The following is a 17,708-nucleotide window of genomic DNA, read 5'->3' as shown; positions in this document are numbered from 1 at the left end:
AAACCAGGATTGTTTTGTTAACGTCCCTTATGTCCCCTGCGGCAGCGGGAATGGGGATGTCACAGGGAGAGGAGCCGGGAGAAGCAGGCACGGTGCAGGTGGTGGAGGTGCCACCGTGGTTCCACTGTCCTTACGCCCCTCACTCCTCAGGGCCACGAGTTGCCGGGGGCCCATCTTTCATTTGCACCCCTCATCAATGTACAACTGTGTCGACCGGAGCCCTGTCCCTGAAAGAACAGATTTGCAGACATCCCATTGTTTGATCTTTGTTTATTTTATGATTACTTTGTGATTTTTTTACTGAAGTGACGTTGACACACAATGTTCCGTTAGTCCCAGGTGGCTCTCCAGTCTGTTCTTTTCAATTGTAGCTGGACTGAAAATCTCTTAAACAATTGTCTGTTCTGCTCTTTTGCTGACAAGTAAAACAATTTTTGGCAATGCATGCCAGAAATATACTTATTAATTTGAAAAATGGATCAGCAAATACATTTATTATAGCCTACCTCCTAGTGCTGCGTCAGAGGAGCGTTTCAATGTCGTTATTATTGTCCTGTGCTCTTTAATGCACTAAAAACACAACGAAGAATTTCCCGGTCATTTGACTATGAAGCGCAGGTATTGTTTAATTTAATAGTTTTGCAGTAGAACACAGAGATACAAATAGACACATCTAAATATCCTCTTCTGTAAATTTAGGTCTAATACCATACTTTTGAGATGGGAAGATATCAGGTTACCATTTTTTGGAAAAAGTTCCTTTTGATCACGTTGACAATAACATCTCTAAATACAGCGGATTACTTTCTGAAAAGATCCACATAATTTCAAAAAGCTCAAATAAACCATCTAGGTGTGATGAATAAATTTGGTCTGGGTTCTCTGCCATGAGCACCCCTGCTTGGCAAGCGTGTGCCCCGTCGTCCCGGAGAAGATGTGGGTTCCAGCTTCCCCTCCCTGTATCTGATGGTCTACAAGTGGTCACTGTATTCTCAAACTTTGCAGATAGTCTTTCTGATCTATTTCTCCCTATTTCTGTTCTTTGATTGCTCTCTGCCTTGTGGAAGGAATACTTTTAGGATTTTTCCATTTAAAATGACTGCTTGGAGTAGAATTATTTCTTCCTTTAGGAAATAATACCTCTCTACCCAAAGTGGATGTTTTCCACTGGAAGTACATTCGGGGAACATTGGCCACCAGCAGCAGCCAGCCCTTGGGAACCGTGCAGTTTCCCTGTGTCCTCACAGCCCTGATCAAATAAAACAGGCAGGTGCATGTTAGAGGAGTGCCCGATTATTTATGGCTTTTAGATACTTTGTGGGTTTAGCTGGTGAGAAAAGTTTTATTCCACTCACATGGACAAAACCCAACCAACCGTCTGGGCTGATTAAATTCACATTGTTGCATGAGCACATGGCAGGCAGGAGCAAAGTTATGAAATCTCACTGCCTGTGCCATGGCAACTGGGCAAACAGTTCATGGGAAGAATGTGGATAATAGGAAATAGCAATATTTCTCTTTGTGTTTTCACTGCTGACAGCTTTATCCGTACATCTGCCCAGTGTCCAGCACACAAGCAGCGGGCCGTCTGGGGGCTCTTGCTGTCTTTTCTGGCTCCCTCTCCTCACTTCTCTGCTCAGCGAGCTGCCCAGGAGGTAACACAGCACACTTAGGTTTCAAGGACACAGACAAGGAAAGTTTACCTTTCGTGTAACTGGAGATGGAGTGAAAAGCAGTAATGCAGGCAAAGTGGCTGCAATCAGCCATTTGAATGAACCTGATGTGGTGTTATTATGGCTTTTTATTTACTAGGACGATCCGTGTCAAAGGCAATGCGTGCTCGAGAGACCAGCACCCAGGAGCTTGGACCTAATGTGAAAAGCTAGGAAATTTGCACACATGCGGTTCTTAAAGTGCTGTGCGAATTCCTTCTTTTGAGAGTGAAATTGAAGAAGATGGACTCTTTCCATTTCCCCCCCAGAAACAAATAGTACGTGTGGTTATTTGAAAGTAAGCTGTCTCTCTCCTTTGTAATCTGTCAGTGGCCATGACATTCCAGAAGGTTCCTTCTGCTTCCACATTTCCCACCAGTGGCTCTTCCTCCTGCCATGTGGTTCCGTGCTCCTGTGGGGGAAGATGGGCAGGACCCCAGTCATCCAGGTCTGGGAGTCATGGCCAATTGCTGCTTTGCGGCAATTCTCCAGGACCATGGACAGCAACGCAATGGGGGTTGGGGGGCATAGTCCAGAAGTTGTGGTTTTTTTCTTAATACTTATTTATTTTTTGGGAGAGCACAAGTGGGGGGTGGCAGATGGAGGGGGACAGAGGATCTGAAGCGGGCTCTGCACTGACAGGCTGACAGTAGTGAGCCCAACGCGGGACTCGAACTCAAGGAACCTCAAGATCATGACCTGAGCTGAAGTTGGATGCTCAACCGACTGAGCTGTCCAGGTGCCCAGCTAGGTATCTGTTTTTAATTCCACACACCCTTGGATGCTGCTGGTTTGATTCTCTGTTGTCCTCTTCTCTTGCAAAGTTTTCCCAGTGTGCGTGTACGTTTGTGTGTCTGAGCATGGGTGGGACTGTTGATATGTTCGGCAAAAGTCCCTGCTGTGCCAGCTAACTGACTTTGTGTGACCTTGGGCAATTACTCAGCATGTTTGTTAGTTTTCTTGTTTGTAAAATGAGAATAATAATATCCTGTGGGTGTGTTGTGAGCATTCGATGAGATAATCCACGAAGGCACTTGGACACGCACCTGACACACAGGAAATGCTTAATGAAGTAAGCTGCTGTGGTCACTGCGTCCGTGTGGCTGAGGTTCTGGGTTGAGCAGGTTTTAGAGCCATCCACCTCCGCGGGTGTGCGATGCCCTTGAGCCGCCAGCACACGAGGATGCGCTTGTCCATTAAGGCAGCCGAACCCTCCAGGTGTTTCATGAACTGACATTTCCCCCTCTAAATGTGTGTGCACCCACTCAAATTCTGATGCCAAACTCCTGGACCTACTCCTCACATGTAGTTTCCTGCCCTGACTCCTGAATTTGCACTGGGATCTGGTGTCCCTGATACCTCAGGTTCAGGCTTCTGAGAACACTAACTTTGCTGCCTCTGGTTTTTGTCACCATGTGTTTTGTCTGGTGAGAACTTGTGTTTCGCTTTGCACACCCAACCGCATGGACAACATCTTTTCCGGGCTAGTTCTGGTCCTGTGTTTTTGGGACAGAGAGGATGGGGGAGCTTAGGACTCTGGTTTGTCTTGTTTTGTTTGTTTTTGTTTTTGTTTTTGGGTCCTCATGTCCTGTGACCCTTCATGCTACTTGCTGTTTTTAATCTGGGCTTTTCTGTAGCTGCTGAGACCCTGGCATATTCTCACTCCCTCCTCTCCCTTCTCTCCTCTGCTTCCTACAAACAAGGTTTATCTGTTTATCAGTCAGCCAATCAGTCAATCAGTCAAATTAGTCAGTGGTTCCATATTTATTGAGTGCCTTCTACGTTTACATATTTTATTTGGTTCTCATCTACCCAGATGACCTTTCCCTCTATATTCACCTGCCTACACTCTATTTGTATTTGGAGCCTTGCTTGTTACAGGAAACCTTCCCTGACTCCCTGGGGCTGGGGTATGTCCTCATGCCTGGCACTCCTACAATACTTACCATGCCATCCCGCTCACATGGCGTGCTCACCAGACTGCACTCCTCTACTGCTCTGTAAGCTCCTTGAGGAGAGGGCTGTCTTGATCACTGTCGCATGTATCCTCAGCACCTGGACAGTGCTTCATAGAAGTCAATAATAATGGATTATAATAACGCTCAGTGAATACTGTCAATAAGACAGTAAATAATACTGTAAATAATACAGTAAATAATAATGCTCAGTGAATACTGGTTCGAGAAAGTAAGTGAGTGGTCATGGACTTCTTGAGACCAGTGGCCGTGACTTATTTAACTTTCTATCTCCAAACTTGGCAATCATCTCGACACAAAGTCTCTCCGCCTGAAACATTAAAAGTGTAGTTTGGGTGACATTACTAAGTAGTTAGTTAATTAATGTATGCATCAATGAGTTATAATATAATAATGTGTCTTAGTAATCTATATGCTGCAACTCTAAAGGTATAGGAATTTTGAAAAGGGTGAGAGGTAATAACACATTTGAACAACTCTATATGGTTTAGAACATATAAACCTGTTATTCAATTTGAACTTAGCTGTAGTCTGGAAGTATGATTATGCTCATTTACATATGAAGAAAATGGGGCTTGTGGAAGAAGCTGTCATACAGTTAGGGGTAAAGACACAAATGCTGGTCTTCTGGTCCCAGATGAAGTGCTCATTCTACCTCATCACCATGGCTCTCACTAGTCTGGAGATACAGTTCCTTAGGCTCTGGCTCTTATGATGTGAGAGAAGGGACTCTGGTAGCTAATTCGATAATGGGTGACCATGTGTTTTCTTTCCATGAACGTAACATGTTTACATTCCATGAATGTAGACCAGAGGTCTTCTGGAAACTCACTGCTTTGAATAAATGACCGTGTAGAAATCTCTTCCATGGTGGCAGGCCGGTATGGAAAATGTTTGGAGGCAGGCACACCTCCAGACATCCCATGGGGGATGGTCCCATTTGCAGAGATGCTGCGAGTGGGGGTGAACTTGGACGCAAGGAGACAGAGAGGTGGGGTGGGCAATGGGCTGGGGCACCAATGGCAAGACTTTTGTTACTGTTTATGCCAAGGGGAAAGTCAAACTCACTGCTTGGATACACAAGGAAACCTATTACCTGTCAGGTGAGCATCTCACCTAATGTTGTGCATGTTTTAGGGCCCCTGGTGGGTGTCACTACCTTAAGGGCAGCTGGCGGAGAGCTCTTGGGTCATACAACATCTTTCAGATGCATTGTGGACCCATTATGTGCTGGCAAGATATCTGTTTATCACAAACTTTTAGTAATTTTGAGAAATTTTCCATAATTCGATACATTTCCAGGAGAATAAAATGCCCTGGACATACATAAATCTGGATGTATATAAAACATTTTCAATGGATCAAGAGCCGGGATTGTCAATGGGAAGTGTTCTCATTCCATGGGTGACACTTGGCGATGTCTGGAGACATGGCTGGTCATCTCAGCTGGAGGAGAGGCGCTGTCACCATCGAGGGGGTGGGGCCAGGGCAGGCCAACACTGAGATGGGCAGGCCAACACTGAGATGCATCACCCATTAATACACGTGACAAGCATTTGTCATAGGTATTTAACATGTGACAATAATTTTAAAGCAACTGTCATAAAAATGCTTGAACAAAGAATTATAACCTTTTTTTGGATGAAAATAAAAAGTAGAAAATCTCAGCAAAGAAGTAGTAGTTATAGGAAAGAACCACATGGAAAAATAGGACTGGACAATACAATCACCTAAATAATAACAATAACAATAACAATAACAATAACAATAACAATAACAATAATAAATCCAGCTGTGTGGGCTCAGCAGATAGAGATGACAGTCAGTGGACTTAAAGACAGAGCGATAGACTGTGTCCAAACTGAAAAAACTTAAAAATCTCAGGCACCTATGGGTAGATGACAAAATTGCCAACATTTCATTGATTCCCGGAGGAGAAGAAGGAGGGAACAGGGCTTAGCAAGTATTTGAAGAAACAATTGCTGGCAACCTTCCAAATTTGGCAAGACACAAATCTACAGATCCAAGAAGCTAAATAAGTCCTAAATTAGATAAATGCAAGAAAACTACACCAAGAGACATTGTGCGCAATCTTGAAACTAAACAAAAAGAAGAAAATGTTGAAATCATCCAGGGAAATGATACTGCTTGCAGGGGCCCCAGATCCCGCCGAGCCGTTGTCCCGTCTGGACCCAGGATGCTGGAAGGAAGAGGCGTGGTATTTTTCAGATGCTGGGAAAATAGCTGTAGATCCAGAATTCTAGATCCCATGAAAATACCCTTCAACAATGAAGGGGAAATCAAGGTATTCTCAGATGAAGAAAATCTAAAAGAGTTTGTTGCTAGAAGACTGTCCTTGAAGGAGGGCTGAGGGAGGGTCTCCAAACAGAAGGGAAATGGTGGCAGAAGAAGGTGTGGGGCTTCAGAAAAGGAGGAAATGGAGGTTACTCTGATACGGTGTCTCTTGATGATGAAAGCAAGAATGGTAACAGCATATGACGACGGACACAGAGGAAATGGCACCATCGTGAAGGGACCCAGATGGAACGAGAGCTTCAGTACTCAAGTCTAAGTAGCAAAATGTTGATACTGTGGACTGTGATAAACTCTGTGTTTATGTTGAAATACTAAATAAAAAATAAAACTATATAAATAATTTTCCGAAAGACACTATCAGTAAATCAGGAAGAACTCCTAAAAGATGCGGAGGTAGCTCAGAGGAGAGCAAGAGAAGAGAAACAGAGGGTGAGGAAGAGAAGAAGCAAACAGAAAACAAACTGACTTGTGCCCAAACATGTCAGTAATTGCCTGAAGTGTAAGTGGGCTAATACACCAATTAAAATGAGAGAGTGGAAAAGATTAAAAAAAATAAAACATCGTGACCCAACGATAGCCCGTCTATGAGAAACTCACTTTGAACACAACGACGTGGGTCGGGTGAAATAAAAAAGATGATGGTTTCATACCACAGTAAAAGTGGGCTTATCGTGTGCCCCAGCCTCTTGGGCATGCATCCCAGAGAAGGTTTATGCTCTCCCATCCACCCCCACGCGGGTATTTACAGCAGCTTTATCTTTAACAGCAAAACCTAGAAACGACCAGTGACCCTCCGCAGATGGATGGCTCTGAGCAAACTCTGGAGTCGGCGGTAAGAAGGCGGATCTCGTGGACCCACGTGGATGGCCTCAACGGTGCCCTCCTGAGTGAAAAAGGCAATCCCAGAAGTTTACAAACTATAGGATTCCATCCAGAGAGCATTTCTGAGAAGGCCGAATTATAGAGCTGGAGAATAGATTAGCTGTGGCCGGGGGGGGGGGGGGGGTGACTCTTATGCCGCCTGAGCCACGGCCTCACTGACCGGAGCTGCGTGGTGGCATCCGCGTTCAATGAGCTGCTTCTTCCAGAGGCAGAGACGGGACACCTTTTCTTTGTCTCCGTGCTCACGAGGGCCTCCGCCACCCTGCGCCCGAGGACCACCTCTGGTTTCTACACACATCCCAAGGTGGGACTGCAAAATGCCTGTCTCAATAAAGCTGTTGGTTCTTTAATCAAAGCTCGCCCCCAGCTGACACGCTCCAGCTCTGGTGTGCGTTCTCCAGGTTTGCACCGCCAGCCCTCCTATTGCTCACAGCCAGAATACAATATGGTCTGCAATGGCCAGCAATCAATTGTTCTATTCCGACCTTAAATTTTTAAAGTCTTGGCAGAAGACGTGATGAAGCAGCTTTGCAAGGCAAAACCTGTGAAGAAAGTCACCAGCTTCGCCAAGAGGGCAGGCGATCGCAAAGTCCCTGCAGCAACACGAGGCAGGATGTCACCGCTGAACCCCAGGACCTCGGGTCTAGTTTTGCGGGCCGCTAACGGGGTGTCCTTGGGCAAGGCGCGCACCCGTCTGGGTCTTTGTTTCCTCGTCTGTAAGACAAAGCAGTGGGGCTCCAAGGATCATGCTCTTCCCTTCCTTCCAGCAAAAACGGTCTCGGGTTCTGCAAGTCCTTGAGATGTCTCTCCAGTGACGCGTTGTTCTCATGAGCTCATCCTTGCCATCGGTACCCTTGGCCTAAGGAGAGAGCAGAATTTCCAGTCACCCCACTTTCCGTGCACGTAAAGTTGCTAGAACATGATGCACTCATTTCCGGCAAGATCTGACCTCAGCATTAGCGTCGTTTTGATTGTGGGGAAGCAGATACGTGAAGGCCGTTCACAGAAGTCACTGTAGGTTCCAGGTTTTCGAGCCACGTCCTGGAGGCATAAAGGAAGGTCCCCACCATCGGCCCCGCTGCTCCCTCTGGGCCCCTTCTGACTTCTGGGCTGTGAGGTCTTCAGTTTTCCTGGCCCTGGAGCCCGGGGCCGCGTGGCTCTCGCCATCCACACGCCTCCCTGCTTTCCCCCCTGTGGGTGCCATGCTGACGGCCCCTCTCCCCCCCTCTCCCCTCCATGCCCTCCTAGCTTAGCTCCTGCTCCGGGCCTCCTGGGCGTTGGAGGCCCCGGGTGGGCCTCCCAGTGCTACCGGCTGCAGCCGACAGCGCTGTGCCACCAGCACGCCCAGCCCGTGGCCGAGGCCACCCCGTCAGCGGCCGCTCCGGTCAGCTCTTCCTCGAGCTCGAGGTCTCTCTAAAAAGTGCTATTTCTTCTGATACTTTTGTTGGTGGTCTTGTTAGACTTTCATTCTCTGTCTCCAGCTCACCACTCAGTCTGGCAACTTTAAATATCTTTTGAGAACAAAGCAAACCCATTTTCTCTTGATTGAGTTTTAATTTACTGCATTGTTTTAATGTTTTGTTCTGGTAACTGATAACTTGAGGTGTCAGGAAGTTGCCTCAAAGTTCATGAATATTTGTCACCGTGGCAAAGAGATGGGTGGCTCATCAGTGACATTTATGACGGTTTTTGCTATTTGGGAAAGATAATCATCCCGTCTTTCCCGGAGTCTGCTCTGAGGACACTTCTTCCCGTATTACAGAGGAACGACTGCGTTCACACGGCCAGGCTCTGTGTTCATCTCTGTGACGACTGTCAGTCCTGGACCTCGTCTGTACTTGAGATCCACTTGGATTCGTGATGTTAATTCTTCTGGGGATTGAGTTTAGGAGCGAATTGAGGGACATACTTCACATTTCATCTCAAAACTTCTTTTGTAGCAAAGCCACACACACACACACACACACACACACACACACACACACTTGACTTCCTTGAGGAAATCCAGAAATGTAGGGATAGAGGTTCTGAACGGACGTGACCCGATCCCGCCTCTGTCCCGTCGGCAGGGAGCCAGCGCAGACGACTTCAATGTCCAAAATCAAATCTTATTGAGAATCTGCTGTCTCATACTTAAAATTCATGTTAGTTCTCGGTCCCTGAATACGGAGGTCTGAAGTTAGGGCCCAAGCCCTTCTGTGAACCACGCAGTAAACACGAACGGAGGCAGATGTGCAGGACTCCAAGAGCCAAAAAGGCTGTCGAGAGGGTGGGCTGTTGAGGAGGGAGAGTCCGGGGGTATTTCCTGCAGCTCGGGAAGATTCTAGGCAACGGATTCTTGAAACAGAAAGGTAGGTCAGCCCGGTGGCCCCTCGGCTCTTTGTTCCAGGTAAGCAGCAGCGGGCGTTTGTCTGTGTAAAGGTCGTATATCTTGAATTGTGCTTTCTCGACAAAAATTTCCCCAGAAGCACACTTTTAAAAGTTCCCACACTAAAAGAAATTCAGGAGAAGCAGTCTACGAGAAAAAAAAATCTCTTTCGTGGCTCAAAAGCACTTTTTTTTTTTGGTAATTTACACTAAGCCCTTTAGAATGTCATATTGGTCCTTTATTAGTAACCTGGACAATATGATTAGGCTCCAAAAAATGTCTACTTGTTAGTGACTGCATTCACGCTCTGAACTTTAAAGAGGCTGCTTGGCTGTGGTCAAAGCATGCTTCAGTTTTTAATTTTTTGCAGCCAAAAAAAGGCAGATGATAATAAACTATGTGTTGAGATCAGGCATTCGATGGAACATATGTGGTAACTGTTATATGTGTTGCAGAAGTATAGATTTATCTTAGCAGACTATTTAGATGCCATCATTTGGAAGGGACTCTAACTTTCATTTTCTGGATTTGAGTTAACTTTAAATTATAATTGCAAAAATGATTTTGTGAAAATGCAGAGAAGTGTGCTTTTTTCGAAACATTCATTTTGCAGTGACAAAAGCATTTTTCCTCTCAAATGTCATTTCCTCCTTATTATGTGTGGAGTCGCATTTGTGTTTTGTTTAGATGTTGCCACAAATAGCGTAAACTAAGTTGCTAAGTTAAAATAAGCGAGAGAAGCCTGCGCTCATATTCGGGGGGGAAAAGACAATGAGAGCATTAGCTACATTAATTGAGAAGCATTTTGACAACACTGATCAGGACCGAGGAGCAAGGAAGAAAAAAAAAAAAAAAAGAAAGAAACAGAAAAAAACCCAAAGCCAATCCGCCAGACAACAAGCACCAACACACGGAAATCCAAAGCGAGACTTTAACCTTCACGGAGAGATCTTGTTGTGCTGTTAAGAAGTCCCTAATATTTTTCTGTCTCTCCCCCCAAGTCACTTCACTGCCCATATGTTATTTAAATGCTGATAATCTTGTTCATGGTAATTTCAATGAGCCACAGCAGACATATAATGCTTCCTCTTTTAATAGGTGCAAAGTGAGTTATTGTCACCAAGCAGATATGAAAACAGGATGTGAAAAGAGAATCTTGCCTAATCTCTGTGATGCGGGTGTGTGAGGGCGCTAACATGGTCACCTGAATTATGCATGTCTATTGTGCTCGAATATCATAAATCTGTGCATGAATACCCTCCCAATCATTTTCAGTTCGTGAACATTTATATACAGAGCTCTCGAATGCTGCAAAGACAATTAGTCATATTTGTATGCCGGAATTAATTGAGAGTGAGATGCGGGAGGCAGAACAAGAGAACAAAGAATGCTTTTTGTCAGTTCTTCCAACTGACAGGGATAATTAGCTATATGAAATTGAAATTCCTCAGCAGGGGGCTTCTGTTGACAATGAAGTTTCTTTTGATTCCATTCTGTTATTCTTTTACGCTGTCATCTGTGGTAATTTGTTATTCAGCTTGAAGCTTAAAAAAGCAAAGCATTCCGCTTTTATGAGTAGATGATGTCAGTTTGTACACTGCTGGGAAATAGATATTAAATGTAATCTTTAAACTAAAAAAAAAAAAAAAGGAAGAAAGAAAAGAAAAGGGAAAAAAAAAAAAACCAACTCCGTTAAAGAGACAGTGTGCTGTTATCCTGGCCTGCGGAGGAGAAACTTCCCGAGACGCTGTCAGAACTTGCTCGGTGGTGTTTGGAGTTGTTCAGGCTCCGTTAATCCGGGGCCTTCACCGAGGCTCCAACTGTTCTTCTGAGCAGATGCGATTTCGTGCAGGGACTCGAGTGCGCGAGGCCCAGGCGGCACCGGGTGCGGGCCACTCGGGGCTGGGCTGCTTTCTTGCTCCTTCTCGTTTCCTTTGCCCCCCGTTCTGTCCCCACGGCCCGAAAGCATTACTCACAGCTCATCTGTTTTGCTCTCCTCTGCGTCAGTCATCTTCTTCAGAAGGGAACCCGAAGAAACCCGTACGGCACCCCGTCCCCTGGACCGCGGCCCCGTCTGTGATGCGCCCGCGCTCATGGGTAAACCGACTCTGGGCGTCCTTGCCGCCCCGGGGCTTCAAGAGGACGGCCGTCGGCGGGCGGCACTTTGGGCCCCTCCGTCTGCAGAGGGATGGCGCCTCGGTGTGGCGCGGACCAGGGTCCGCGTCTTGTCCCTCCAAGGCCAGCTACCTCGCGACTTTTTCAGCCGAGCTTCCCTGAGCCCGCTGTCCTCATCTGCGGAGAGGGGTCAGCGCACCTGCCCAGGCCCCGTTTCTGTGGCGAAGGGCTTAGCGCGAAGGCCGGCACCGAGGGGTGCCTCTGGCGGGCCAGGTCCCTGCTCGGCTCTTGACGCCTGCTGAGGGTCTTGGGCCGAGGTGCCGGGCGCCTCCCCGGTGCCGCGTGGGGTGCACAGGGGTGGCACGGTGTGCTCCCAGGGCGGGGCGTGGTGACCTCAGCACAGCGTGTTGGCATGGGCTTTGTGAGCCCTTCACCAGATGTACGAGTGGGACACTTGGCGAGGGCTGTGGGGCTCCGGCTGCTCAGGTGGTTCTTACTCCGAGGACGAGTCTGGAAAGCACCGGGGCCGTGGGGTGGGGGGTGCCGGGGGGCGTCTCACCACCGGTCACCCGCAGCGCAAAGTCTCAGACCCCCGCTCTTCTGGCTTCAGCCTGAGCACGCGGAACGTTCACGCCAGAGGTGACGTTCGCGGGTGCCTTGAGTGTCCTTGGGCATAGGTGCTGCAGGAGGAACGTGCCTTCAGAGCAAGGTGCTTCCAGGACCGCAACTTGGCTGCTGCCCTTGGTGACAAGACCCCCGCCGAGGCGGCTCCCAGGGCTTTACCTGTGCCAAGGACAGAGCAGAGTGTGGAGACAGGAGCTTAGGATACAGGCTGAGGATGCACACAGGGTGCGTGTGCGCGGACACACTGTGCGCCCGACGGGGAATGAAGTCCGGGAAGCCCAACGTAACTTCCGCTAATTCTCGCGTCCGAGTCATGATCGTAGAGCAGATGGTCCCCCGAGCCAGAACTGTCTGCCCCCCTCTTACGTCCGTGTCCGCTCACACTCCTCGGACTCCGGGGATACAGTGCAGACACTTTCCTCCTCTTTCATTCGGACCTGCTTCCTTTCCTTTCCTTCTTGAAAGTTCCCATCAAACACTCGCCACTTTCCTCTGCCTGTTTCTCCATTTCCTCCCTCTCCGGTCTCCTCAGGGTTTGGAAGGCTTCTTTCCTCAAACTGCAAGTCCCTTAGTCAAAACAGCATCCTGGTGACTGAATGAAAGGAAACAACAACACAAAAATCGAACCTTGGCGAACCGAAAATCTCATGAGCTGTCGGCCGACACCAGGCTCCAGCTTACCACGGCGCACGTAAATGCACCACAGAGCCTGGCCCAACGAGAGGGTGCTGAGGGCAAAGAGCCGTATTTAACTAAAGAAACATTTTATGCAGATTCAGGGAGGAAACGGCAAGAAGAAGAAAAGGTGGCTCATCGATGTAAGAAACATTGGCGACAGGAAACCGTGGCTGAACACACACCCATCCGGGAAAGTATTGTAGGGAGCGACTCAATGAACTTAAAACCAAAGCACGACCATACGTTTTTCCCAGGGCTGGATCAAAGTGAAGGTCCAGGCCTGTTTCCCCACTGCGAATGCCTGAGGTGTCTAATGAACATCTTTGACTTCTTTAGAAATGGGTTATTTTAGTTTATAGCCTCACGAGCTGGACCTTCAGAAATCTGGGTCAGCGGAAGGACCTGGAGCCTGAGAATTGCTTGCTGTTTCCTGGGTGGATATAGCTGATCGGGGGGTGGGGGGCAGGCAGCGTGCCCGAAGACCACGGAGCGCCTGTATGCTGGGCTGCCGCGACACCGCCATGTTATGGGCGGGAACTTCCTGTGGACCCACCATTCGCTCTCAGGCACCTGCTGTGTGCGCAGTGGCTGGGAGACTCAAGACAGTCGGACTGGTCCGTTGCAGACTGAGCTTGAGAGAGTGTCTGAAGAAAGTCATCGTGAGGCAAGTCTTACCTTTAAACCCCTCCAAGACAGCCAGTATAGCCTGGGTCTAGAACAGGTAGCATGGGATTCTGAAGTTGTTTCTATCCGCTCAATGATTGTCAGATTTTTGACATCTTGCCCATTTATTTGACCTCTCAGATAGTTGGGATGAAGACAACATTTAGGAGATAAAGGTCTGAGCCATGCATATGTCTGATCGATAGAAATAAATAATTGGGTTATTCACCCTGGAGAACAGAAAGCTAACTAATGATTAAGTGATACTCATTCATAAATTATAGAGAACAGTTTTATAACCATCTCTCTACCATAAAACAGGAAATATTTTACTTAAATTTCAGCCAGAAAATGTATACTGAGGGATTTCCTGGTGGCAAGGCTCGCTGATGCGAGAATGGTCACCGAGGGTGTGTGGACCCTGTCCCAAGTTGCATTGTCAGGTGCTGCCGACTCACAGATACCCGAGAAGAGCCTTTGTCCTTTGTGCACAGTCTAGCGGGAATGGAAAAAACAGCGCGTGACCAGCTTTGTGCAGCTGTGTACGTGCCCAGTGGTCTCGGGGAACAGAGCGGGGGCTTTCTGAAGGAACAGGTATGTAGGACTAACTGGATTTGTTGGAATCAGAGGTTCAAAAGTTTTAACGTAGACAGAAAGTGATCAGACTGTCCCCAGGGGTCAGCAAAAAGTAACTGGCTCATAGTAGGTCCTCCATAGACGACTACCAAATGGCCCTGGTTCACACTGTCCCCTGTCACGCATCAGACGCTGTGGAGGGCTGCCCGTCGCCAGGCCTGAGGGAGGACCGGGACGGTGTGGAGCTGTGGAGGTCCTCGGCCCGGGTCTGAGGGAGCGCAGTGACTGTCGGGACTCCTGAGCACTCCTCCCTTTGCTGACACCCCCTGAAGGGCTTGCTCTTGTCCTTTCGAGATCCTGTCCTTTCTACGTTGAGGCAGGCGGAGTTGCGTGTCAAATGGGCAAAATGGTGAACGGGACCTGGCATGGGAGCTCGTGGCCACGCGCCGGCTTCCAGGAGGGTCTGAGGGCACTCTGGGGGCTTTTCTTTGTTAACACCTTTGCTCTCAGGGACTCATCTTGTAATTCTTGCATGGAGCTGAGGAGGCTAAGTGTAGGGAATGGTGGTGATGGTGACGGTGGTGACAAGAAGGCGAAAGTGCCAAAATACATCGGCACATGGCACCGGGCGCTTCGCATGGGTGGTCTACCGTGATTCCCAGAGCAACTCTATACTGTGGGGTTAGGTATATGTACGCACATGCACACACATGGACACGTGCACACACACAGTGCTCACGCACACACTTGCATGTATACACACACATACGCACATGCACTTGTATGTATATTCACACACTCATGTATGTATACATATATACTCATGTATACGAATATGCATGCACTCATATGTATATATGCCTATGTACATGCATATACTTGTATAGACACATGTGCTCATATGTATATACACCTACGTACACGCTCATGTATATACACTTGTGCTCATATGTATATACGCCTATGTACACACATATACTCGTATATACACACGTGCTCATATGCATATACACCTATGTATGCATGTACTCATGTATATATACACACATGCTCATATGTATATACGCCTATGTACACGCATATACTCATGTATATACACACAGATGCTCGTATGTATATACATACGTACACACGCATACTCATGTATATATACGCACACACATATGTATGTACATTATACACAAATACTGTTTTATCGACACACACAATATAGGCCACTGACCCTCATTATTCGTGGATTCTCTGTGTGAGAACTCATTTGCTCACTGTTTGTGACCAAGTCAACACTCACAGGACTCCTGTGGTCATCTGTGGATGTGCACAGAGGGGCAAAAGTGTGGTTTTCTGACGTGTTTGTTCCCAACGGAGGCGGAACAGGTTGATGCTCTGCCTTCTTGTGTCAGCTTTCCTGCTGTAAACACGTGCCCTTTCCACGGTCTCTTTAGTGCATGTTCTTCATACTTTTGTGTGTTTTGCTGGTGATTCATCACGTAAAACCGTCACCAAGGGTGGTGCTGAAGAACCCCATTCAGGCATGCGGTACATTGAGCACATCAGCAGTAGTGTGAGATGCGGTGTCCTTGGGCGGAAACGCACACGAGGTGAGGTGAGGTATTGGCTGATAGATTAAAGCGTTGGGACTAGAGGAGTCTAATCCTGTGTTTCCTTAGAAGCAAAGTGCAGCATTCACCAACTCAGTGCTGTGCGACTCTGTAGAGCCTAATGCCGCCAATGTCAGAGAACCCATCCCGGTATGTGGATGTCAGACCCACGAGTGTCAGAGAACCCATCCCGGTACATGGATGCTGGACCTGCCAACGTCAGAGAACCCCTCTGGGCACGTGCGTGTCAGACCCGCCAAGGGTCTTTGAAACTCCTGTCCTCTCATCCAGGTGAGGAGCTGGTGTCGGAATCAAGGTAAGAAGAGACTCCCAGGACTCACACACATTTGCTGGCCATTCCCTGGAACATCTCTGGAAGGGGGCACAGGAAACTGTCCCCACAGGTTTTCTCTTGGGAGGTGGGAGGGGGCTGCTCTCGGCGGGGAGGGAAATACCCGGCTTGTTATTTTAAAAACTGAATAAAAGATTAAAAATGGTAATAAATGATATCGTTCAGAACAGCTTATTGTAAACAGTGGAGCCCAATGATGTCCTTTGTGGGCGGACACGTTTATAGCCCGGGCAGCTCGGGCAGTTCATGGAGCTCAGGGAACGAGCCCGACTAGTTTTTTTGTTGATTTGGGCTCATCAGACAGTTGTTAACAATCACATCGTCGCTGTGTGACGTTCTTCTAAAAATCGTTCAAGTGGTTTTACCTTTTTTCCTTCTCAGTGTTTATTATACTTTTAGTGGTGAAAATTCTACACGAGTAAAGAAAATTGCATTAAAGTATACTTTTCTTGGTCTAGAGTTTGTTCATTATGGAAAAGTTAGCCAGTGTTTTTCACTCCTAATACTTTTGTTTTATATCCCTGCCTGTAGCGCCTTGGACCCTCGGCAGGGTGTCCCGGTGCTCAAGATTGGTCCTGAGTGGCGTTGTAACGCCCTCGCAAAGCACATTTGCTCAGGCAGCTGAACTTGAAATAGAAAGCGAACGGAGGCCTATGGGGCACCTTTCCTGGGTCCCTCCTCCACATCTGCAGTTTTCTCCGGTTTCTCAGTGATGACACAGACACAGGTCTCAGGCACGCGGCGGGCTCTGTGATGAGGAGCCAGGCCTCCGCGCCCCCCAGACACCCGGCCCGGGCCTCGCACATGAGTCAGGCAAGTGGAGAAATGAGCAGATTCCTTGCTTGCATGTACCTCGGCCGCAGAAGTCTCCAGTGGCTTGTGGGCACGTCAGTGTCGAACAAAGACATTGCCGTCTCCTGGTCTGACATGCACTTCACTTACCGCTAAGCACCTACTGTGCGCTGGCCCTTGGGGAGTGGACGCCGTCAGCAGACCCAGATTCGAGTCCAGGCCGCTCAAAGGGCGAGCCGTGGAGCTGGGGCAAGCGGGGCGGCTTGGCCTCCAGCTCCCCCCACGCTGGGACACGAGACCTGGGTCCGTGCCGTGTTGCGTCTTGCCGTGACGGAGGTCGTGGTGCAGTAGGACAGGGCCCTTGGGAGGCTCCAGGGGAAACCCTACGCAGCATTATCCCTACACGTTCCCAAGGCCTGTAATCCGGGAAGAGGCCCGCGTGTTCCGAGGTGGGGCATCGGGCCATTGGGGTTTCTGGAAGAGGAGAGGAAGAACTTTCCCCTTTACGTGTCCTTCCTACAACTACGGGCCGGGTCGCTACAGTGCACGCACGTGTGCACACGTGTGTGTTCGCACGACAGCGTCACACCAGGCTGTAAGGGGCCTGCAGCCGCCCAGCGTCAGAATCCCGTGTACTGAGGGCCTGACGTGCGGAACAGCCACACGGGACGCTCCGGGTCACATCTGCGGTGATAGCCTGGCTGTGTGCGGGCGCTGTTTTAGTTAAATGCGAGCACAGTCTTACCGACCAAGCAGTTAAATGCTGTTTAAACTCTGTCCCAAGACTTCTGTTCAGAGGTTGGGAGTTTTCTTTTGGGAAATTAACAGCTCCTGATAATCAGACTGTTTGTACTCGAGTCCAGCTGGGGGTCTCGCTGCGCCCTGCGTCGTCTCTGGCCGGCCGCTCGGCGGCATCCGGGGACGGCGTCGTCGCCGTCCCAGGCCTCGCGCCCTACGCTGCAGCTGTTGGCGGCTCCCTTGGTCCCGCGATCTGAGCCCGAGCCTGGGTGCTGCGTCAGAGCCTCTGTTAGCCTTCCGACGGTGGCCACGGCG

This window comes from Acinonyx jubatus, chromosome D3 (assembly GCF_027475565.1).
Source record: "Acinonyx jubatus isolate Ajub_Pintada_27869175 chromosome D3, VMU_Ajub_asm_v1.0, whole genome shotgun sequence".
Classification (NCBI taxonomy): domain Eukaryota; kingdom Metazoa; phylum Chordata; class Mammalia; order Carnivora; family Felidae; genus Acinonyx; species Acinonyx jubatus.
Note: the sequence above shows the minus strand (reverse complement) of the source record.